This window comes from Myotis daubentonii, chromosome 7 (genome assembly GCF_963259705.1).
Source record: "Myotis daubentonii chromosome 7, mMyoDau2.1, whole genome shotgun sequence".
Classification (NCBI taxonomy): Eukaryota; Metazoa; Chordata; class Mammalia; order Chiroptera; family Vespertilionidae; genus Myotis; species Myotis daubentonii.
The window spans coordinates 21,671,957-21,696,007 of NC_081846.1; the positions used below are offsets into that span (position 1 = coordinate 21,671,957).

Genomic DNA, 24,051 nt, shown 5'->3' on the forward strand with positions numbered 1-24,051 from the left:
AGTAAGTTCTAGACATGTTAACCCTTTAGCCACAGACTCCCCCAACTCTGGAGGGTGCCAGGCTGGGGTTAGGGCTAGGGCTGCTGAGAGGCAACATGGGAGCCAGAGGATGAGGCCACAGGGATGTGCTTCTGGAGAGGAGACAGAGGGGAGGCACCCCCTCCTGACCCCCCTAAGCTAGACACACCCATCATTCAGAAGGATGGTCTCCATCTAAATGGCCAACTCAGCTTGTGTCAACCACTTAAACTCACAGAGCCTGGCCACACAGACTAAAAAGCCAACTTGCAGGTTTGCTGAGCGACAGGATTCAGGAGCTTAAGTACCTTGAGGTAGGCCTGGAACATCCTCCTCTTTCCATTTCAACAGCTCTCATCACCCACCGGATAAATCCCTACACACCACATCCCCTGCTGAACACACCAGACCTTTTTATCATCCGACTCTTGCCTGCCTTTTGAAGCCTAACCTTTGCTGTCCTCAATACCTTAAACACCCCCCCTCTCTACTCTTACTGCTTATATGCTCTTTCCTACTCTGTGCCGCATGCTGTTCCCTCTCCCGAAGGCCCTTCCTCACCCTGCCTCCGCAACTCCCAACCTCCCTGGCAAACCTCTTCCTCCTCCTTCAGGCTCAGTTTGAGCTTAGCCTCTCTCCTGTCACATTCCAGAGTCGGATAAACCACGTTCCCACTGCCCCTTGTAGATGTCTACTGGGAACACCGATCACATACTGGACAGTCACTGTTGACATCCAAGTTTGTCTTCCCCACTAAACTGAGAGCTCCTTGAGGAAAAGCCTTTTCTCTCTCTGCCCCCAGTGCCTGGTTTCCAGACGGTACCGTTCACAGTGTGGTGGTCTATGTGAACACCACCTCTTGGAGCTCAGTGCATAACCACCATGGCTATACAGGATGGCCCTACAGAGCTCAGTGCCTGGCACACACTAGGTGTTCCATAAGTGCTTCATGCACTACATTAAATAGCCCAGAAAGATTTCTAGAATCCTGTCAGTCACTGAGACACTCTTCTTCCACTGCCACCCAGAAAAGTGAAAAATCAGGGGTTCAAGGTAGACCACAAGCTTTTCCCAAAAGGAAGAGAAAAGAGAGGCATTCTACAGAGTTGGTGGAAGCACAGGCTGGGCACAGTGGAGGTCCCCATAAACTGGCTGAGCCAGAGCTTGCCCCCTGGCATCACCCACAGAATTCCCCAGCCAAATGCCACTCTTGGAGACATTAACTCTCTTATGCCAAGGACCCCTCGGAATAGTTCATGAAAGCCTAGACCAATTTCCTAAAAAAATGCACAAAAACACAGTTCTTACACATAATTTCAGGGGGTTGATGGATACCCCAAAGTCCATCTATGAACCTTACATTAAGATGAGCACATTTAACAGAGAGGGTGCTGCTTCTGGGGACCCCTCTCTGTCACCCGGGACTCCTGTGAAGAATGTCAGACTCCATCTGAGAGGAATGGGAGAACACACAGAAAGGAAACCCTTCAAGCTGGAGGAGCTCATGAAAGGGTCCAGTCCAGAGTGACCCCCTGGGTCTTCACTGGCCCAGGAGGGTACATGTGAAGAGGGGGTGAGGATGGAGAGGCAGTGCGGAACCTCAGCCCATGGCTCAAGTTTGACCTGGGGTCCTCCTGAGACGCCCTGGCAACGCCAGCAGGGACCTCCTGTGTCCCAGTCTTGGCCTCCACCCATGCTGACCTCCCTCCCCCATAGCCAGCTGGGGACTAAGGCGGCCCTTAGGTCATCGCAGCTTGCAGAGGGGTCTGGAACGTCTCGAGTGGGAACAGGCTTCCCAGAGCTTCTGAAGACCAGCAGCATCAGGGTTGAAGAGAAGCCTCTGAAGGGGACCCACAGAGGAGTCACAGCCTCTGCCAAGCAAAGAGGCAGCGGACAGGTGCAGCTCAAAGAACTTGGTTCACGTGGGGAGGTGTCAACTGATGCCACACTGACAAGCATGGGCCTCGGGCCCTGTGGGCGGGGACAGATGGGTCCAGGCTTGGCACAGACACCTGTCTTTCTCGCTGCCTCCCAGCGCTCAGAGGGAGCCCACGGCGCTTTCAGAGAGCAGACAGAGAACAAGATTCTCCGGGGGGCTGCTATCAAGTCCCCTGTAAAAATGGCCTCGCCAGTTTACCCACAAACCTGCCTCCGTGGGCCCGGGCGGGTGGGTGGCAAGTGCCCCACCCCTGGCCATTCTGCCGATAAAGAAAGGAGGAGGCATGAGGCCCGATGGCCAAATGGAGCCCAATCTGAATGTCAGCCTGTGGGCCTTGAACATGGAGAAACTCAGCACTGAAATCCAAATGGAAACTAGAACCCCTCCCACTGGCACCTCCAGGCCCTCAGGGCAACAGAACTGAGATCTGAGAGGGACCGGAAAGTCGGCTGAGCCAAGAGAGCTTTGTAAAAGCCGTGGGATTTTTATAGCCGAGGGGTCTGAAGGGCTCCGTTCATCCACTGCTCATCCCTCATGTTACAGGGGGACAGTGAAGTTCAGGGCCCCCCAAAAGTCACCCAGCACAAAGGTGCAAAAGGACTTGTCTTCCTGCCTACAAGTTCAGTGCTCTCCCCCTAATGGCCTTCAAGGTGAAGTGGCTGGAGGAGCCGGGGGTGGGGAGTAGGGGGAGACTCTCTAATCCTCACAGTATAATATACGGGGTTTCAGTCAAGTGACGATGACGGATGTGTCCCCAGGCCCTCCTCAGGAAGGACACACAGATACCATCTTACTGGAAATTCTCCAGAGAAAGGGAGTAGGAGCACAAAACCTGATTGTGACCTTTATTTCAGACCCGAGGGACCAGGGCCTGGAGAGTGAGTGACCTGCCCAGGTCACACGGCAGCCCACGACCTTGCAGGGCCAGCCTCCTGGCCCTCAGCTCCCACCCCGGGCACTATAACTAGAGCCTGACACCCCCACTCCCCGCCTCGGCCTATCCGGGCACCAGATATCACAGACACAGGATGGTAAAAATAGCTCCAAGCCCACAACAACCGAAGTCCTTCTCTGCCAGGCCAGGGCGCCTGCCTGGACACTCAGAAATCCTTGGCCAGGGGATGGCCGAGCCGCCAAGAGCTGTGCCAAAGTTGGGAGAAAGCCATGAATGGGAGCCCGCAGGAGGCCACCAGGGGAATGGTCGGCACGAGGTGCCACTGAGCTCAGCCTACAGAAGGAGGGGTAGTTGTCTTGAATAAATATCCCGCTGGGAGCGTTTCAGGGGCATCCATGCCTCCCCCGTGTTCCCTCTGCCCACCCCATTCTCATCCACCATGAGCCATTACCCCAAAAGGAGGAGGCCAACTCAGACACACTGCCCCCACCAACTCAACGACCCTCAGACCTGAGTTGGCAGCTCTTACAAGCCCAAGGGCAGCAAATCCTGGAAGAGGGCAGCCGGGTCCACACCTCCAAAGGGAGTGCAGAGGGTCACAGCGCTGCACAGCCTCACGCCCCTCCCCAGTCCAGTCCGTGGCAAATCCAGGACGGAGGGCACAGAAGCCCCCACCACCCTCTCCCAGGTCCAGCAGAGCCACACAAGGACACACAGGCAAAACAGCCGCCCAACAGGCACTTACCCTCTGGATGGAGAGGGAGAAAGGGGAGGGGAAAGAACCGCTCTGATTTGATCTCTGCTCCTTGTGCCTCAAGTTTCAAATAATTCCTACATGGCTGCAGCTCCCAGCTCAGCCTGTGTCCTCCTACTCGGCTCGCTGGGACTGTCAGGGTGGGAGGAGCCTGCCTGCCCGTGTACACACAGCACTCCCTCCCTCGCTCGCTCGCATTCTCTCTCTCTCACTCTCCTCCTCCTGGCTCTGCCTCACTCTGGCTTGTAGGAAGCCAGTGGGATAAAACTCTGTCTGTAATTTCAGCCAGCTGGGTCCCCAGGGCTTCACTTATCATCCTGTAGCTATGCAGCTCTTGAATGACATCACAGTGGCTTCCCAAACCCTCCACATGGAGTGCGAGGTTCCAGACCCAGACCCAGTTCAGCCCCAGCTCAACCTAGGTCCAGCCCCAGTCCCAGCCCAGTTCCAGGCCCAGATCAATCCGAGCCCAGCAACAGCCTCAGCCATTACAGCCTCAGACCAGTCCCAGTCCCAGAACAGCCCCATCCCAACCCCAGCTCAGCCCCAGTCCAAGCCCATCGCAGCCCCAGTACCCAGAGGAGAAGTGGGAAGAGAAACCCTGGGAGCAAAGTGCAGGGGTGCAAGGGACAGAGAGGGAAGGTGAGAGTTCCTAGGCGGGTGTTGAGATTTATTTCCCCAAATTTTTCCACATTTTTTTCCACTCAGCAAATGAAAGGCAGAATGGATGACAACAATTTTCCAGCTGCTGAACAATAAGGTGGAAATTTTTTTTCCCCTCTCTCCCCCTCCTTCCCCTCCACGGGGCAGAGTCTAGGAGCCAGGACACTTCCTTGGCTTATAAAAATTGAGGGGGCGGGGCGGGGGGGGGACACAAAGGCCCTGTACTTCCCAGAGGTGACCATGGGGCCTAAATAGAGGGGCTGGAGTGTCACCTGGGCAGGCCTCAGGGAGGGGGGACAGGAGCTCCAAAGTGAGATTCTCAGTGCAAAGCTTTGGATTCTGGCCCATCAACCTGGACAATTTTTGAGGCCTGACTTTGGGAAGGCCAGTGGGCACCTGGCCCGGGATATTGATTCACCAGGGCACCTGACATGCTTCCAATTGACTGGCTATTGGTATTCAGTTTGTTCCCATCTCAAAATCATGAATGGCAGAGAGAATAACTTTTTTCGGAGTGTCAAACCATGTCCACTTTCACCCCCAACCACTCAGGTCTGAAGCAGTCCACTCAGCCAAACACCCCACAATCTGCCCCAAATCCTCTCATCATCCTGGTGGGCCCTAAAAAGTGCCATAAGTCCCCGACAGCAGGACACCAAACGCCAACTCTTACCTGCATATTTTGGCAACTTATTTGCACATCAATTGAATGTCCCAACCCAACTCCCAGAGTTGGTAGAGATGGCCTGGGGTTTGCAGCTTTAGTACCTGGTGTCTCCTCCCCAGTTAAAGTGCTTGTGTGACCACCCCACCCAGAGCCCGGCTTTCAAAACCAGGTCTGCCGGCACTGCAGGCTCCGCAAAGAGAGGCTGCCAAAGAGAGGCCACCTGCTCATCCCTCTTCTGAGCAGACACCTCATCCCGGCCCCCCTCCACATGCCAGCACCACTCCCTGCATGTTTCTTTTGGGGAGTAAAGAAGGAAAATAATAACAAAAATAGAACCCGGTGCCCTGTAGGCTGGTCCCTATGCTATCTCAACTGCATCTTCACTGATGAGATGAGGCCCCCAGCCCAATGTCTAAGACCTCACAGAAACCATAAACATGGGTAGCGAAGAGAGGGGTTCCATGCTCAGGCTCCAAAATGGGCGCAGGAGGACTTCCCACTTTCCCAGGGCAGGACTGTTGTAAGAACACAATGTGGATAAACTATTCCAATCATCCAGCCCTCCACCATCCAATCATCCCAAGTAGAACCACAAGGAGGAGAAAGGCCTGGGTGTCCCACCGTCAAGGTGTCAATAAGGAAAGGGAGGAGCTCAGGGAGTGCCCTGATGGAAATGCCCACAGACCCCTGCAGGACCCCCTCTCTGCCTTCCAGCCCAGGGGAGAGGGAAGGAGGTGGACTGTAAGTTCAGGGCTGCAGGGGCAGGGAGGTACTGGGTACTCCTTACATGGTCCCAACTTTCCAGGGTTTCCACATGCGCCCCCCCCCCCCGATTGCCCCCTAAGGCAGTGGCAGGGCCAGGCTTGGAAGTGTGTTCCCTAAGGGTAGGGCAGAAACAGAGATCCAAAGGATTACTCTGGAAGAGAACTGTCAACTCCCAGCAGATGTGCGATTTGGACAAGGGTCTCAGGTATATCTACTCACCTCCCCCTGCCTCTCCCTGCTCTTATTGCCTCGTGGGGCATGGACATCATCTCTAGCCATCCTCATTTGGGAAGGATGAAGGAAGAATGGAGAGCGGACCCAAGATGGCTTGGGGAGCCAGGAAGAAGGAAAGCACCAGAATGGGGCCGGCAAGTTAACCTGAATGCACATTCTCTCATTCGCTTCCACAACCGAGGCTTAGAGGTTGCAGCTTGCTCAGGATCACACTGCCAGTCTGACTCTGGCACTCAAGTTCTTTCTGCTTCCCAGGGAGCAAGGAGAAACCAAAAAGGCGATGGATGGGCAAAGGGTGAGAGTCTGCAGGATCCGACAGGAAGAAGGGAGTGGAGAAGGGTGATAAAATCACAACGCTGGTTTAGGCCAACTAGCCCTGCCATCCAAGTGAGCCTCGTCCCCATCCACGGGGTCCCCTGGGAACTGCTTGCATTTATCCTAACGACACTTGCAGGGCTCACAGCATTTCTGGAAATTCGTAGGGAACTGGTTCAGAACTGGTCCACAATTCACACCATGAAGCCGCCTCTGCATTTAGGTCGATCCCCATTCTTAACCCAAAACAGCCCCATTAAGTACCACACATAAGTACTGGGTACCAACTGGCCATGCGGTTTTATAATTACAGCTCCCGTCACTGCTGTGGGGTGGGGGTCTGTGTGGCTCTACCCATGCGTGGACGCGTGTGCCGGTGCGGGTAGCACATCTGGATAGGTCTCTGCTTCCTTTCCCAAATGGGTCCACCCCTGCGCATGAGTTCAAGGAGGGCCGTGTAGGCATCTCCCGGGGGGCGGGGGGCGGGGGGGAGTCTCCAGACCACCTCAGGTGAGCTCACACACTTGAGCAGTGTGGGCCGGAGCAGGAAGTCACTGCCGCAGAAGGACAAGCGGGGAGTGACTCCCCTGACCCACGGAAGCCACATACCATGGACAAGCCTGGGTCCAAGCCTGGACAGGAGCCAGGGCACTTTCTAACCTCGGGCTTCTTTCTAGCCCTGTGTTACCTGAAGGGCGCCTGCCTGGTTCTCGAAGGTTCCCAGGCAGTGTATAGACATAGCGGGGCAGGGAGGCAGGAAGGAAGGAGGAGAGATCTGAGAGGCTCTGAGCTTTCATACCAAAATCTGATCTCACTGCCCCTGGAGAAGGAGAAGAACAAACATCAAAGAACACTTTGCTACTAACAGTGTGGTTTTGTTTTTTTTTTTTTTAAAGCAATCAAGGCAACAGGAGGCGAAAATCTCCACGAAGCATCAGGGCATTGACTCGCTGTGACGATGATGTAAAGACTGGGTTGGGGATGAGAAAGGCAGTCTGACAGCTCTGCGGCCGCTTCCCAGAACAAAAGAGGCCGCCTGTGGCCTGGATCAACCTCCCAGGGTCGGAGAGCAGTCCAGCAGGTCTGCCACCTGGGGCAGGATGCCCCATGTCCCTGCAGGGGAGTCTGTGGGTGTAAATAATGCTTGAGCAGAGAAAGGGAGGGAGGAGGAGCGGGAGTTTGGGGCCAGACTCCTGAGTCCCCTTCATACACAGAACCTGCCAGGGCCCTGTCAGAGCCTCCAGAAGTGCCTGTTCTCCCACGTCCATGCACCATGCTCACTCGCCCCATCCAGACAGACGTGTGGGTAGAAGGGCCCTCCTCAACCTCAAGAAAATCCAGTGCTGACACCAGTTCCTTTCTCTTATCCCTCAAAGGTGAGACAGTTCTCCTGGATGGCAGACGTCCCCCGCTCCCTCAGCAGCTGAAACCCTCTCCAACCCTGGGTTCATTTCCCTAATCGGCTGCTGCACAGTGAACAGACCTAGAGAAAGTGTCATCTGGCAGCCACAGCAGGAGACTGGGAGTCAAGGGACCAGAATACTAAGAAGTGATCTTGGACGGGCCTCAGTTTACTCCTCTGTGTAATGGGCAAGCACAGCTGAATGATCCCTAACTTCCTGGCCAATTCTAGATGCCCAAGGATCAATTCAGAGAAGATGTTCAACGAGGCACTGTCTGGATCCCAGAGGCCCTGGACCCTGTGGGCCCATTTCTCCTCTCCTGCTTGGTCCTGCCTGGGTGGCTCCAGGCTCCCAACTCGTCTGAGACTATTTCTGTGGCAGCCACAGAGCCCCTGGGGGCTAGGACAGAACCGGTGATTTACAGGAAGTCTGGAAATACATGCCAGGCTGCAGAGGTTCCGAGGGCCATGAGGGGCAATAAAGAGGCTGATTTATTTTCATCAGTGAAATGCTGAAACCCAATCCCTAGAGCGAGCTGACCTAGCAGACGGCGGCGAAAAGCTCATCACCCAGAGCAGAATTAGCTAGATCACAGCCTCCCAGGTATCACCACTGGGGCAGGTGATGAGAAGGGACAAAAGTGGGGGCCAAGGCTGGCCAGCTGGGGTGATGTGGCTCTAGGTCCCTGGGCTGGCCTCTCCCCACCCTGCCGCTGGCCTGCCAGGGTCTCTGGGATGCAAGCACCGCAGTGGGCAGAGCTAGGCAGCCAGGCTTTCCATTTTAACTCAGCCCCTTATTCTCAGGAGGCTTAAACTGCAAGCCTCCGGTCCACATGCCCACTTTTGTGGGGCAGGGCCCCTCAGACTTCTGCCCTTATGAAGCCATGTCAGACATGGTGGCATCAACATCCCAGCTCTACATCTACCTGGCTGTGTAAACACTGGCAGGTTACTTAACCTCTCTGTGCCTGTTTCCTCATCTGAGAACTAGGAAAGAGAACACAACTCACAGGAGTCACGAGGAGTAAAGGAAAGAATGGGCACCTCAGTATCTCACATCTGGAGGGTGTACCTAGAAGGGGGAGGTAGGCTTTCCTCCTGGTCCCTAACCAAATTGCTGGCGGGGAGTGTCAATTAATACAACCCTCATGGAGGCCCTTTTGGCACTATCAACATTATATATGCATCTATTCTTCCACCCAGCAAATCCACTGCTAGAAATGTGTCCTACAGGTAGACTTGTGCAAATGAAAATAGTATATGCAGCATCTCTGAAAACAGCAAAAGATTGGAAAGAGCCTACAAGTCCATGTTATTTAAATATAGTAAATTAAAGTACAAGTTAAATAAAGCACAGCACATACGTGCAGTGGGATACTACGCAGCTGAGAAAACTGAGAAGGCTCTTCATGATATGCCATTAGATGAAAAAGCTCGGGATACCAGCCGAATCCTTACAGTGACTTCCAGACCCCAAGTGATCTGGTCCCCATTACCTCTGACCTCACCTCCTATTATAACATCCATTGCAATCACACTGGCCCCTTTGCTGCTTCCAAACAGCTCAGGTGGGCTCCTGAATCAGGACCTTTGTGCTTGCTGTTCCCTCTGCCTGGGATGCTCTTCCTCAGATACTTGCTCAGCTGACTCCTTCACCTAGGTGAGGCCTAACCTGGCCAGCTTTTTAAACAATTTCAACTCCCCACTCCCAATCGCCCTTACTCTGCTCTATTTTTCCCAGAGTATCTGTCACTTCCTAACATGCTCTATCATTTACTTATTAGGTCATTTCAATTTTTTGCCTGCCATCTTGCTCTAGAATACAATCATGACAAGGACAAGGGTCTTTATTCTGTTCCCTGTTACATCCTCGGCACCTAGAATAGTGACTGCACGCGTAGTAGGCACTCAGTCGATGTTTGTGGAATAGGTGAGTGACTATTCCTGAGGACAGCCCATGTACCAAAGTACACGGATGATTTGGCTTTTCTTCTTCTTCAACAGAGAGGATTCAAGGTTATCCTATCATCAGGTCATGGTCACTCTCCTGAGTTCTGATACATTTTCTCAAACGGAAGAGAAAGAAACAGCGTTACCGCTGCTCCAGGAGTCACCAGGACACAGCCTGGCAGTCGCCGATGGCTGCAGCCAGGGAGGCAGGAGCCATGAAGGTGAAGACCCTGACAGACGCTGGGAGCTGGCCTGGCTCTGCCCCCAACTTCTGCGTGACCTCTGCAAATGCCCCAAAACTGAGCAGAGGGAGAGCTCACACAGGGGCATGGAGCCTGGGCATGCAGGGAACACCCAGATCCCAGATCCATGGAAACCTCTTCCCATAAATGGCCCCAGAAAGCAGGTCCTGGGAGAGTGGACCGCGAGGAAGGGGCTCTGTTGCCTGAAGAGAAGCACACCAGCCAGCAGGCGGGAGTGAGCAAGTCAGAGACAAGCTCCAGGGACAAGGCTGCCTCTTGAAGGCTGATGGAGAGATGGGCCTGGAAAGCCAGGACAAGCAATGAAGGGGTTGAAGTCTGCCTCAGCGAGCACCTAGGGGCCAGCTCCGGGACCGCTATCCTGGGCGAGAGAAAGAGGGCAGTGAGAAACACCCAGGGCCTGGCTGGGTCCAGCAAGGAATAATCCAGAACTACCCAGAAAGACAACCCTCACCACTGCGGGCAGGATACTGCGAACCACACCGCGCCGGGAGCTGAGGCAGCGTCACCTGCCCCACCTGGGGCTGGGAGCCAAATCGCAGGGTAGGGTCCGTACAGGCGAGGTGAGGAAAAGCAACAGGCCGAGCACACGTGCTCGCTGAGCAGCCATCACTCAGCCATGTCCATGGAGCAACACATCCGGGCTCCGGGCACTGGTCTTCTGCAGGATTTTGTCTTTTCTCATCATCTGGTTCGTTCTCCCCTCTCGGGCCCCAGGCATGTCGAGGGCAGTCCAGCGAGGGAGGCCAGGCACATCTGATTGCTTTTCTTCCCCTCTGCTTCCTAGACTTTGAACAATGTTACTACACCACGTTCAGATTTGAAAAACAATTCTGTCCTCAAGGTCATCTACCTCCAAGGCCCAGGACAAGCGTAGCGCCTCTTCAGAGCCATCCACCCCTTCTTCTCCGCTGAGAAGCCCTGGCCCTTAGCCAAGATCCTTCTCCGTTTGACTGTGGGTCGGAGTGGACGGGGCGCCTGCCCGGTCTCATTGCACCCCCGCCCACCCTTCTGCAGGCAACTCCAGGGCACAATTTTCCATTGCACGGGACTAGCACAGTGCCCACCACCTTGTAGATGCTCTGAGAAAAGGAATGGAGGGAGGAGGGAATGGTGGATGAAAGACAGCTCTCCTTGGGTAAGAAAACATATTTGATTAATGGAGGCTTGAATTTCTTTTCTTGGACATGGTTACAGTCGTTATCTTAGGGTCTTGCCGGGTCCAGCTAATTTGCGCGTGCCTATAGGTTTGGCAGGAGAGGAAGGAGGGAGGTGATGGAGGGGGAGAGCACGGTCTCCTCTTCCCCTGCCTCGAGCTTGATATCTGAGCACCAGGCGAGGGCAGACGGTGTCGCTCAGGCCACTGGCCAAGAGCTCTGCGTCCGCTCTGAGTGTGGCTCCGGCCTGCCACCCTCCACCTGATGGCAGAGATTACAGAGGACCAAAGGCACATTCACTCAGGAGGGTATCGGTTTACCAAATGTTCCACCGGCAGACACTGCTCCCCAAGCCTGCCAGCTGCCTCGCACCACAAGGCCAGCTGAGGGTTCGAGGGCATCAGGACAAACCCCGCCCTGCCCGACAAGGAGCAGCGCTAAGCAGTTGTCCAGCAGATGCTGGGTCACCAGTGTCATCTTCTTTACCCACAGGTCAAGCCGACCTTGCGTTTGAATTCTCAGCACTCTGTTCCAGGAGGTCAGGAGAGGAGTCCCCTCTCGGGGGAGGAGAAGGTCCCCAGATCCTCCTCAAGAAGGCATGTGATCCCTGCCTCTGTCGCTATCTCTGCGCAGACCACCCCAACTGAGACCCAGCTCCCTTGTCTCTCGGCACACCTGACATATCTGCCCAATGGGGCCAAGAAGGCAAGGACCCAACCTCCTTGCCATGGCTGATCCACCCTCTCACAGCCGGGAAGTCCTATCAGGTGGCTAACTCACACCCCTTCTGCTGCAGTCTAAGCCCTCTGTCCAATATGACCTGCTAGAACAAGGACAGAGCTTCCAGTAGCAGCTTTGAATGCCTCTGCCCTTCCCCCCACCCACCCTGAAGTCACAGACCAGAAGGGCCTGCCTTTCTCAGAAAAAATTTAAGTTAAGATTTCCCAGCAAAGATCAGTTTGGCACCGAACTCCAGGCTCTCGGCAACGGTACTTAGAAAATCACCCTCTGCTCAGAGACAAGGGGCAGATATATCTCTCCGGAATCCCTGGGCCCTCTGCATGAATTATCTGAGCCCACCTGCAGTCTTGTGCTCCCGTCTTTTACTGGTTCCTCCCATATCTACCCAAAAGTTCAGAAGGCAAGAATGTCACCCCTATGAATGTATGACACGGGGGCCATTACCGCCACAGCCTAACTGCCTCGCTCCCACTGCAAAGGGGCCATCTCCTGCTCTCCCTCACCCTGTCTGGCCCTGGGGACATGAAGAGACACGGGGCCATGCAGGTGGCTAAGGCAGCTGGAGCAGAACTCCCGGGTTTCTGGGGAGCTGAAACCTGGCCTCCCTCTCTGTGCAATGGGGCAGGTTTTCCACCAGTTCCGGGGCTGGAAAGAGGTCAGACCGTGCAGCCTAAAGCATTTCAGGCTGTAGATGAATAAGCTTTGAGATCAAGGTTTAAAATGAGAGAAAGGATATTATCTTGGATAAGGCCCCTAGCCTCTCTGCCCTCGCCTCCGCTTCCTCACCTATAAATGGGAACATATAATCTGAAGTTAATATGGAAGCATTTGGGTCTCAATTGTGACAGAGGAAAATGAATGATGGCACGTTCCGAAAGTAGGAACTCTAATGTAAACCCTACAGAAAGAAATGACTGACTTGAGGAAAATGAAAAACAACCCACAGAATGGTAGAAAATACTTGCAAATCATGTAGCTGATAAGGGACTTATTTCCGGAATGTATAAAGAACCTTTGTAACTCAGTAACCAAAAGACAAAGCCCCAATTTTTTAAAATATGGAAAGGATGTGAATAGATGTTTCTCTAAAGAAGACATACAATGGCCAGTTAACAAAGATGTTCAACATCATTAATTCTCAGAGAGATGCAAATCAAAACCACAATGAAATACCACTTTACACCCACTGGGATGGCCAGAATACCAAAGAAAAATGTAAGTGTTGGTGAGGATGCAGACAAATTTTTCACATGCTGGCAGGAAGGGATATAAAATGGTGCAGCCACTTTGGAAAATAAATTATTAAACATAGAATTACCATATGACCCTGCAATTCTATTCCTAAGCATCTACCCAAGAAAAAAAATGAAAACATAAGTCCATGCAAAAAGTTGTACATGAATATCCATCCCAGCGTTCTTCGAAACATCCCAAAAATGGACACAATGCAAATATTCATCACCTGATGTACATATAAACAAAATGTGGCATGTCCATGCAGTGGGACACTATTCAACAATAAAAATGAAGTACTGATGCATGCTACAACATGGATGAACCCTGAAAACATTACTCCAAGGGAAAGCCACATACTGTATCATTCTGCTTATGTGAAATATCCATAATAGACAGGTCTACAGAAAGTAGATTAGGGCGAGGGTGGGGATGGGGACAGAAATGGGGAGTGAGTGCTAGTATGTAGGAGGTTTCTTTTGGGGGGTGATGAAAATGTTCTCAGATTAAGTTATGGTTGCACAACCCTAAATATACTAAAACCCACTGAAAGGGACACTTTAAATGGGTAAAATATAGTATTCAATTATATCAGGATAATATGATTGTATTATATAAAACTAAGAATATAGTATATTATCAGCTGTTAAATTTTTTAAAAGAGGGAGATGGCTGGGAACTGTTTTGTGGCTCTACACTACCGTCTCATGCACATCCATTTCAGGAAGTGGGAATCTCTAAGAGGAATCTGGGTGGAGAGAGTTCTTGTGCTATCAGTGCCACCTGCTAGGGGCTCTTCCCTCATCTCAGGGAGTCTGCTCAGCTCAACCTGAGTTGGCTGGAGCACGGAGAATGTGTGCTCAGGCCTGAAAGTCTGGGAAATAGAGAGAGGGGTTGCCCTGGCCACCTCAATCCCAGGCTTTGCTGAGGCCACAAGCAAGCGCCTAAGGGCTCCGCTGGACCAAAGGGAGAGAGCAGCCTGGGGCTGCCTCAGAGCCTGTCCGAGAGGGCCACCTGGAGGGCTGAAAGGATGTCAGCAGGAGGAGGCCGCAGGGAGCCAGGGATGCCTGGGCTGAGGCAGGGTCGGGAACATCTGGCAGAGCTGCGATCGTCAACCTGAAGGAAATAGTGAGTGAGAGACTGATGGGGAGGTGGGGGGCATCTCCAAAACACCCACAGAAGTGCTGCAAGATAGAAACAATCAGCATGTGACACCTCCAGAGCCTCCCGCTGGCAAGAAAGCTCAGAAGTCAGATCCACACAGAGCAGGTCTCTGCAACCTCACACGGGTGCCAGGCAGGCAAGAATAGTCTGATCCCTTCCCTCCCTTCCTGTCTTCCCATAAGCCAGGAAAGCGGAGAAAATCTACTGAAACACACACACAGCTGGCGGCCAGGTAGGAGCGACAAGGGGGAAGAACAAACTAGGCATGAAGTACCAAGGTCACGGCACTGGGCATACTCATGACTGACAGAGGACCTTTTATTACCTGGGAGCGAACAGAGAGGGCCTGAGACTTGTCACAACGTCATTCGGGGCAGGGGAAGCAAAGGACAGATTTAAGGGCAGGGGCAGATAACATAAAGTGTTTTATAGTCACATCCTTCCAGTTCTGCCTGTTCAGTCTAATAGTTACAAAACAGCAGCTTTGCCCTGACCGGTTTGGCTCAGTGGATAGAGCATCGACCTGCGGACTGAAAGGTCCCAGGTTCGATTCTGGTCAAGGGCATGTACCGTAGTTGCGGGCACATCCCTGCTAGGAGGTGTGCAGGAGGCAGCTGATCGATGTTTCTCTCTCATTGATGTTTCTAACTATCTCTCTCCTTTCCTCTCTGTAAAAAATCAATAAAATGTATTTTTTTAAAAAAAAACACCCCAGCAGCTTCCTGTAGGTGTTTGGGGCAGAGTAACCAAGAAAACATATAGTCACTGGAGCCTGGCACAGGGCAGGCACTCAAGGCTGGCTGTCACCTAATCGCTGTCTCTGTCGTCATTATTGTCAGGTGCCGGGGTCCAACCCCAGCAGGTCCAGGGGTCCCCAAAGGTGTGGACGGAGTCGGCGAAGAAGGAATGACACGAGGACAGTGTTCAGTTGATCAGCAACCTAGCCAGGATCTCTAGCCCGGATCTCCAGAGAGGTTCTGCTTCGGATCTCCAGTGAGGTTCTGTAGCCATGTTCCCTCGCTAGGTTCTCCAGCCAGGTTCTGTCCAGGCTCTCCAGTCAGGTTCAGTGTCCAGGTTCCAGTCAGGTTCTCCTGCCAATCTCTGTAGTCAGGTTCAGTCCAGGATCCCTTGCCATGTTCTCCCGCTAGGCTCTGTCTCTAGGCTCCGAGGCCAGTCCCTCTCCAGGATCCTCCGGCATGCTCTCTCCAGCGAAGTTCTTCTGTCTCTAGGCTCCGTGTAGGCTCTGTCTTCTTGATTCTGTTCTAAGTTCTGAGAGTTTCTGTCTTGTTACAACTGTATTTATACCAGTTGATTCAATCCTATCAATCTCTATTACAAAGGTTAGGGCGTTTCTGATCTCCATTCCAGGGAGAAAAGATTATGTAGTTTAAGCATGATTGTTCGTAGTTAAAGGGATTAATTACCCGCCTGGCACTTAGTTGAGGGGTTTTATTCCCTCCCTAACTTCAGGGGAAAATCCCTACCTGGGGATTCAACCTTTCTCGGAGAGGTGACTTTGGTTAAAACACAGCGCCAAGAAGGTGAGCAAACATATTAAGAACCGTATGCCATATATGCCAGGTCCCTTGAAACAGCAAGGATGGACCGGCTCCCGGCAAATTCCCCCTTTTTTATTTTTTAAAAGCAAGCATTAAAAAGAAAAACCTGAAATGCTCTCTTGTATCCATTTTAAGAGTAGGATTGGCGCTTTGTGCTATTACCTGAGTCCTGATCTATCACCCCAGGGAGAGCTTGCCAATCCTGCACTTTCCCGGGGTGGAAAGGCTGCAGTGGGGTTAAGGATAAGGCTCCTTGGGCCTACCTTCTCCCATGCCTCTACATTTACCTTTCCGGCACCTTTCCTTCCTCAGAAAAGCATGGACGTACTTCTTGTATAAAACGTTCTGTCTGACTGGGAGTAACCTTAATTCCTCTGCTAGCAAGCATATGTGTTAAAAGATCAATACAGAGTCCTATTTCTTTAGACTCAGTATGGCACATCTTCTTGATCTAAAGATCAATACAGAGTCTTCTTTCTTTGGACCCAGTATGGCACATCTTCTCAATCTAAGTTCTGTACTATCCACCTTCTTACCCTACTTATCCTCTATAGGGGGGTTTGCAGCACCCTGGTGGAGTCCTATCCGTCCCGAGTGTGGGTTTCTCAATGGGGGGGGCTTACCTAAGGGAATCCTGTTCCAGGGGTTCCCAAAGGTGTGGACGGAGTCGGCGAAGACTATCCACCCTCTTCCTACGGTGGAGTCCGATCCGTCCCGAATGTGGGGCGCTTACCTAGGGGTCCCTGTTCGGGCGCCATATGCCGGGGTCCAACCCCAGCAGGTCCAGGGGTCCCCAAAGGTGTGGACGGAGTCGGCGAAGAAGGAATGACACGAGGACAGTGTTCAGTTGATCAGCAACCTAGCCAGGATCTCTAGCCCGGATCTCCAGAGAGGTTCTGCTTCGGATCTCCAGTGAGGTTCTGTAGCCATGTTCCCTCGCTAGGTTCTCCAGCCAGGTTCTGTCCAGGCTCTCCAGTCAGGTTCAGTGTCCAGGTTCCAGTCAGGTTCTCCTGCCAATCTCTGTAGTCAGGTTCAGTCCAGGATCCCTTGCCATGTTCTCCCGCTAGGCTCTGTCTCTAGGCTCCGAGGCCAGTCCCTCTCCAGGATCCTCCGGCATGCTCTCTCCAGCGAAGTTCTTCTGTCTCTAGGCTCCGTGTAGGCTCTGTCTTCTTGATTCTGTTCTAAGTTCTGAGAGTTTCTGTCTTGTTACAACTGTATTTATACCAGTTGATTCAATCCTATCAATCTCTATTACAAAGGTTAGGGCGTTTCTGATCTCCATTCCAGGGAGAAAAGATTATGTAGTTTAAGCATGATTGTTCGTAGTTAAAGGGATTAATTACCCGCCTGGCACTTAGTTGAGGGGTTTTATTCCCTCCCTAACTTCAGGGGAAAATCCCTACCTGGGGATTCAACCTTTCTCGGAGAGGTGACTTTGGTTAAAACACAGCGCCAAGAAGGTGAGCAAACATATTAAGAACCGTATGCCATATATGCCAGGTCCCTTGAAACAGCAAGGATGGACCGGCTCCCGGCAGTCAGGGTCAGGGTTCTAGAGCTGGAAGTCCCCTTTGGCATCCATTCTCCCCAATTCACCGGTCAGGCAGCTGAAAGCCAGACAGGGAGGGTAACTTTTCCGAGGTCACACAGCACGTTGGTGTCAGAGGCCAGTCTCCTGACTCCCAAGAGTGGGACACCTAGACCAGAGCCATCTGAGGAATGGGCCAGCGGGGTGTGGGCTTCTTCCTAAGAAGGGTGGGCTGGTATACATCCCAAATCACATTGCTGACTTCTCTCCACTAGCACTTTAATAATAATAATAACAGACATAAATTATTGCCCGCATAGTGCATGCCAGGCACTCTACTTTTCACATTTCACATATATTACCTCATCGAATCTTAACAATTCTACACAGAAGGTACTGTTGTTGTACCCATTTTACAGATAAAGCACTTGGATCTCAAAGAGGCAAAATGACTTACCAAGGAACACAGTTATAAACAACAGAACTTGGCGCCAGAACCTTCTGATTCTCAATCCCACAGTCTTACTCCCTATAGCAGAGGTTAGTCTGTTCGACATTATTTCAGCTTTCCATCTTCCATGCACAACTTACTTTCACTTGAAGTAAGGCATGGCTGTGTGACTTGCTTTGGCCAATGAAATGTGAGCAGAAACAAAAAGCATGTCACATCCAGGCAGAAACAGTACACACATCGTAACGTCCTCCACCCACTGATGCAGCAATGATGGAAGCATCTCTGAGATGAAGCCACCGCCAGCCTAGAGTAACTAAGATGCACAGAGACCCCTGCCAACTCTCACTGGACAGGCAGCAGGGGCAAGAAATATGTTTTTGTTGGGTTAAACCACTGAGAATTTGGGGCTGTTTGTTACCCAGCATAATCAAACCTCTCCTGGCTGATAAAACCAGAGCTATGCTGCTTCCCACTCCACGCACAGGAGTTGGGAAGGTCTGAGAGGGAAGCTCAGCAGGTCCATTTTAGCTCCTCACAAGTCATAAACAGAAAGTGATTCTGTTAAAAAAAAAAAAAAAAAAAAAGGAAGGAAGGAAGAATCACTATTCCAACCTCCTCATTTTACAGGAAATGAAGACGATCTAAAGAAAAGGAGTTATCAAGGACACCCAGAACCCAAATCACCTGCCTTCCAGGCCAGTGTCTGTCTGGGTCTGCTGTCTCTGTCTCCATGTCTCTCACCTGTTTCTCTCCTTTCTCAGTCTCTGCCTGTTTACTGTGTATCTCTCCCTCCTTTCCTCTCTCTCAAAAAAATCAGAATCCTTGGACGAGTCCAGCTCATGAGAAGACACCACAGACTGAGACCCCCGGCTGCTGTGAGGAAGGCTCTTCCCGGCACAGGCACAGAATTTGAGGGGGCAGTGGCTACAGAGCAGGACGCTCTCCCCTGAGGAAGGGATCCTGGGGGCTGAAAAGCTTGGGCACAAAACCAAGCCCCCTGGTCACAGCCCCTGGCTCTGGTGGGGCTGCCCCAGAAACAACAAAAGGCTGCCGGGCATCATGCAGGAGGAAAAATCCAGAAGTGGGGTGGTGACCAGCCCCCCTGCCACCTTCACAAGCTTGTCCTGTTCTCCCTTCTCTCTTTTCTTTGGCCCTGAGCCATCCACTGCTTTACTCAGCACTAGCCCCTCCTCCCGGGTCCTTTCTGTAAATTGTGAGACCCTCGAAACAACATGGTGTCCAAGGAGGTCAGGGAAGGGTGGGAGTGATCCTGGGGAGGGAGAGCGAGGCAACTCGGGCCTGGTCAACCTTTGGGCTGCTCGGAGGCAGAAGGCAGCCCACATCCCTTGGTATGGGATGTGTTTCCGAGAAGGCTTGCCCTCAAACACTCTGGAGGCATCTGGAGACGGCTCTGTGCAGCATAGGCAAAAACACAGCCCCACTCCCACCCACGGGAGCTGAGATCTGGGCATGGGGCTTCAGAACTCAGGCCAAACAGCTAATGGGGCTTCTGGAGGCTGCGAAACGTGGTGTCAGCCAGAGCGCTGAGCTGGCAGGCTCCAGACCAAACTGGAGAACTACAAAGACAGCCCGGGAGAAGGAGGACCAGGCTGCCCTCCCCTCCACCCATCCTGGACCTCTCTTCCTCCCCACCATGGGCAACCCAGAAAACTCCTTCCTAGGTGTTATGGGCTGAATTCCCTCCACCCAAAAAAATTCATATATTGAAGTCCTAACCTCAGTACCTCAGAATGTGACTATATTTGGAGATAGAAACTTTAAAGGGGTAAATAAAGTTAAAAAGATATGGGTGGGCCCTAATCCAATCGGACTCGTGTCCTTATAAGAGGAGATTAGTACCCAGACGCACCATGGTAAGACACAGGTAGAAGACGTCGGACTACAAGTCCAGGAGAGAGGCCGCAGGAGGAACCAACCCTTTCGACAGCTTGATCTCAGACTTCCGGCCTCCAGAGCTGTCAGAAAATTCATGTCTATTGTCTAAGCCCCTCACTCCGTGTTGCTGGGTGGGGGCAGCCCAATCTAAGACACCGGGCCATTGGGCTCAGCAGAGGGCACTGCTCCCAAACAAAGGGGTCCCTGAGAGAGCAGGCGGCCCCCTGCCTCCCAGTCACCTCTCCCAAGGCCTGGACCCGTCTAGGGTCAGGAAGTTCTTGACACTGAGCTTCCATTGATTTTTCCCCTTTCTTCGCTTCCCCCTCCTTTTAGCTTAAATGCAGGTGAGTCACAATGGTCCCCAAGAACCCATAGTCACCCCAGCCTCGGTCCCCCATGGGGAAGCACACCGTTCCTTCTCCCTCTCTTTTCTGGTCCAATCTCCTGGGCTTATCCACACTGTGAAATGGGCCACGCTGCGTGGCAGCAAGCTCCCTGTCACCTAAGGGTTTGAGAAGTTGGGGAGCCACCTGACATAGGGGTGTGTAGGAGCCGAACAAGCTGAGTTCTAAAGCAGGTGGAAAGGGATGTGGAGTTGAAGCCCTAGATTCAAGTACCAGCTCCACTTCTTATGTCATGACCTCTGGCAACATCGCCCAACCTGCCACACCAGTGTGGTTGCCGGTATAGCAGAAGCTATGATCATGCAAGGGTGGGTTCCACACGTGGGGACTGCCTCCCAATTTGGCAGGTCCCTTCCCCTCCCGAGCCTCGGTTTCCCCACTGTGGCAGGATGGCATTAGATGGGCTCTATGGTTGGCAAGGGCCACGCCAGCCTGGGAGAACCAAGTCCCCAGGTGGCGCTTTCTTCCTTCATTTTGCCTCTGAGATGAATCAGGGCTGTCCTGGCAAGTGGAGGAATGCACTACGCGTCACCATGCCACCCACCTGAGTCCAGAATTGGGAGGATGGAGGGTGGGGATACAGGCAGCGAGGGAGGGGTTAAACACAGAACGGTCATGACACTGAGAGTTAAGTCAAGGTCACCTGGAGGGCTGCCCAGAGAAACAGGAGCTCTGACCCCAGTGTTGGCCGCCCCTTATTCCAGGGAGGGGACAAGGTAAGTCAGGCCCAGGCCAGCAACGATTTCGTTCCAGAGTGCCTGGCTCGGTGCCCCCACCCTCCCCTGAGTCACCCAGTGGGCTCCAGAGGTCCTGGCCTGGCCCAGCCGCTCCTGTCCACCCCCGGCTGGCCTGAAATAGCAGAGGCAGGCTGCTTCCACAATGGCCTCATCTCACCCTGGACACATTACTCTCCACCTATTTTGAGATGCCAGCCCCTCACCAGAGGCATTCCTGAGTGAGCAGCCCCTCACCTCCTGGGAGGTGGGGGAGAGACATGAAGGGATGTGTCTCAGTTGTTCCCTGCTCTGGAGACCTGCGAGCACCTGCCCCGGGGCCAGCCCGGCGGCCTCCAGGGTCCTTCGCTGCATGTACCACCACCTCTAAGCCCTCCCTCATTGTGAGAGGCAGGACCAGGGTGATCTGGTCCACCCAGGGGTGAGAAGTGGGGGGTAAAGAAGGCAGACACTCACCCAAGCTCAGCAGGGACCCAGCTATGACCACAGGACCAGATACCCAGAACAGGCCCCTGGAGATGCCAGTCAACCCGGGACTACTCAGTGGCTAGCGCTGGCTTTCACACTCAGATCCTCTCTTAGCTAGCTGGGCCATCCTGGGCAGAGTACTTAAGCCTTCTGTGCCCCAGTTCCCCCATCTAACCGTATAACAGTGCCCACTTCCTGCCTTAGCTGGCTTGGCTGTGGATAGAACATCAGCCTGCGGACTGAAGGGTCCCAGGTTCGATTCTAGCCAAGGGCACATGCCTGGGCTGTGGACTCATTCCCCAGTAAGGGGTGTGCAGGAGGCAGCCAATCCATGATTCTCTCTCATCATTGATGTTTCTATCTCTCTCCTTCTCCCTTCCTCTCTGAAATCAATAAAGAAATATTTTTTTTTTTAAAAAATAGTGCCCACTTCCCAGGTGCCTGTGTTAGAAGAGATGGTGACTACCAAGCACTGGCACCACAGCTGGCATGGGGCCAAACCAGAGCTGTCTCCCAAGGCCAAGAGGCCTTCTCCCTCAGCCCTGCCTGCAGACCCTTGAGATGCTGCCACAGCAACTACGGATATGCCAGAGACTCATGAGAAAACGCAGCAGGCAGCCCCTCCACAACTGCTGACCCAGAAAATTGTTCACTGAATCCCCATCTTACAGCAGAGGAAACTGAGGCCCCAAGAGGATGGCATCTTATCAAAGGATTTGAACCCGGTGCTTTAACTCCAGAGGCCACATTCTTAACCCATACACTGACCTGCCTCTCCGGGAAATTGCTACACCCAACGACATGGATACTATTACGGCCCCAAGTTTGCAGATGAGGACACTAGGACCACGGGAAGGCTAAGTAATCGGACCCAGGACATGCAGCGCAGAGGAGAGCTGGGATTTGGACCCAGGCAGGCGGCCTGGGAAGCACACCTGCTCACCCACTGCACTGCAGTGCCTGGGGCAGCCGGCCGTCCTGGTCCAGCACGTCCCAGAGAGCAGGCAGAGCCGCCTGAGGTGCCTCACCCCAGGCCACCCCCCAGCCCCATCACTCCAGGGAACGGCCAGGCCCCCGCCCACGCTCCAGCTTAAGCATCTCCTGAGCACCCCAGAATCTTGGGGATTAGGGGCCCCTACCCCAGCTGGCACATGGGGAAACTGGGGCACAGGGACTTGTCCACAGCTAGGGAGATAGACACAGGCCTCCTGCTTTCCCTCTCTTGCCTGGAGAATTGGCCAAAGGAAAATGCTTTTATCTCTGGGCCCCAGGATCTAGAGCCTGCCAGAAATACCCCAGGCAGGATGGGGATAAGGCTCCTGCTCCCGCCCCAGGGCCACTCACAGCTTGCTTTCCTGTCCCTGTGGGCGCTGCGGCCCAGCAGCAGCAGGGAGCACACCATGGGACAGGTGGGGCCTGCCCTGGTGACCACTCCAGCTCACAGCTCCCCTTCCAGGCCAGGCCAGGGGAGAGGATGCCAGGGCGTGAGCTGCCTCCCCTGCCCACCCTTTAGGCATAGAGCCAATTCTCAGCCTCCAGACAGGAGCCCCTCTGTCCCTACAGGACAGCTGACCTTTAACTGGCCAAAAGGTCCCTCTGGTTCCACCCCTGCCTAGGGGAGCGGGTTTGCAGAAGGGAAGAAGGCAGGCCAGGGGCCGGGAGGAGTCCAGGGCCTCCCCTCAGCCTCTCCCTCCTCTTCCCTGCCTCTCACTGTTCCGTCTTCCCTCTTCCTTCCCTCACAGCCCAGTGTCCCAAGGCCTGACCGTCCACAGCCGCTCCTCTTCCCCCTTAATTATGTTACCTTTTATTTGCCTGGCACTTTAGAGTTTACCAAATGTTTTTACATTTATCATCGCATTGAATCCACACCAGGGAGAGATGGGGAGACATTGAAAATTCCTTCAAATTGCCAAGTGTTCTTGTTAAAAATGCAAACATCCCCAGAAGATGAACAATTAGGCTGGCAGCCACTGGTACCTCAGACTAATTTATTTCATCCTCTGCCTCATCCTCAGCCACTTAGCACAAGTGGAGGGGGCGGGGGCGGGGGCAGGGGGAGAAGTAGGGCCTTTGGGGGGCTGCCTCCGCAGGGTGGGGAAGGCCCTGGTGTGGTGTCTGCACCCCCGGGGGGAGGAAGGACAGGGAACTAGGGTGGGTCTGAGGACAAGCCTTCAGCTTTGCAATGCTGCGCATAAACAACAGGCCCTCACCAAGCCCTAAATTCTAACCGAACCACCGCCCTCCTCCCACATCACTCATGCTGGTGTCTCCAAGGTCACAAGGAAAATCTTTATGCAAGAAAAGGCTTAAAAGGCTTTGAGGGTGGAGTCCACAAATCCAGAACCTGGGAGAGGGAGGAGGGAGGCAGGGTGCGGGTGCCTGGTTCTCCCTAACCCAGCTCTGCCACGTGGCCCAAGGTCCCCTGCTCAGGGCAGCCCCCCCAGAACCAGCTCCAGCTGGAAGGAGAAGCCCATAGGCTGGGCGCTGGTGGAAGGACACATCCAGATCATGGGGGTAAATCAGGAGACCCTTCCTTCAAGGGGGTTTCCATTACCCCGATGGATAACTGATGGAGGGGTGGGCCTGTGGGCCTGAGGGTCCTCCCAGCTCCCACATTCCACGGTCCTGGGATCAAGTCAGGGAAACAATCCTGTGGCCAAACCCCAGGCAGGGCATCTCAAGAGCTCCGGGATGCTCACTTTGGGAGGCCCCGCCCTGCATCTCATCGCATGTTCAAATGAACCACATAAAAAAATATAACCCACACATAGCTCTCAAGAGTTGAACTGAGTTGCAGTTGACCATCTGACATAATGTTAGGTTCCGTAGCTAAACATGTATTAATTTCAAT

General features: G+C 53.2%; 1 protein-coding gene across 16 annotated transcripts in view; it reads right to left on the reverse strand.

The window, feature by feature from the left end:
- TNS1 (tensin 1) overlaps window positions 1-24,051 on the reverse strand; it is a 231,643-nt gene that overhangs the window by 58,480 nt on the left and 149,112 nt on the right. The gene's annotated exons all lie outside the window — the stretch shown is intronic.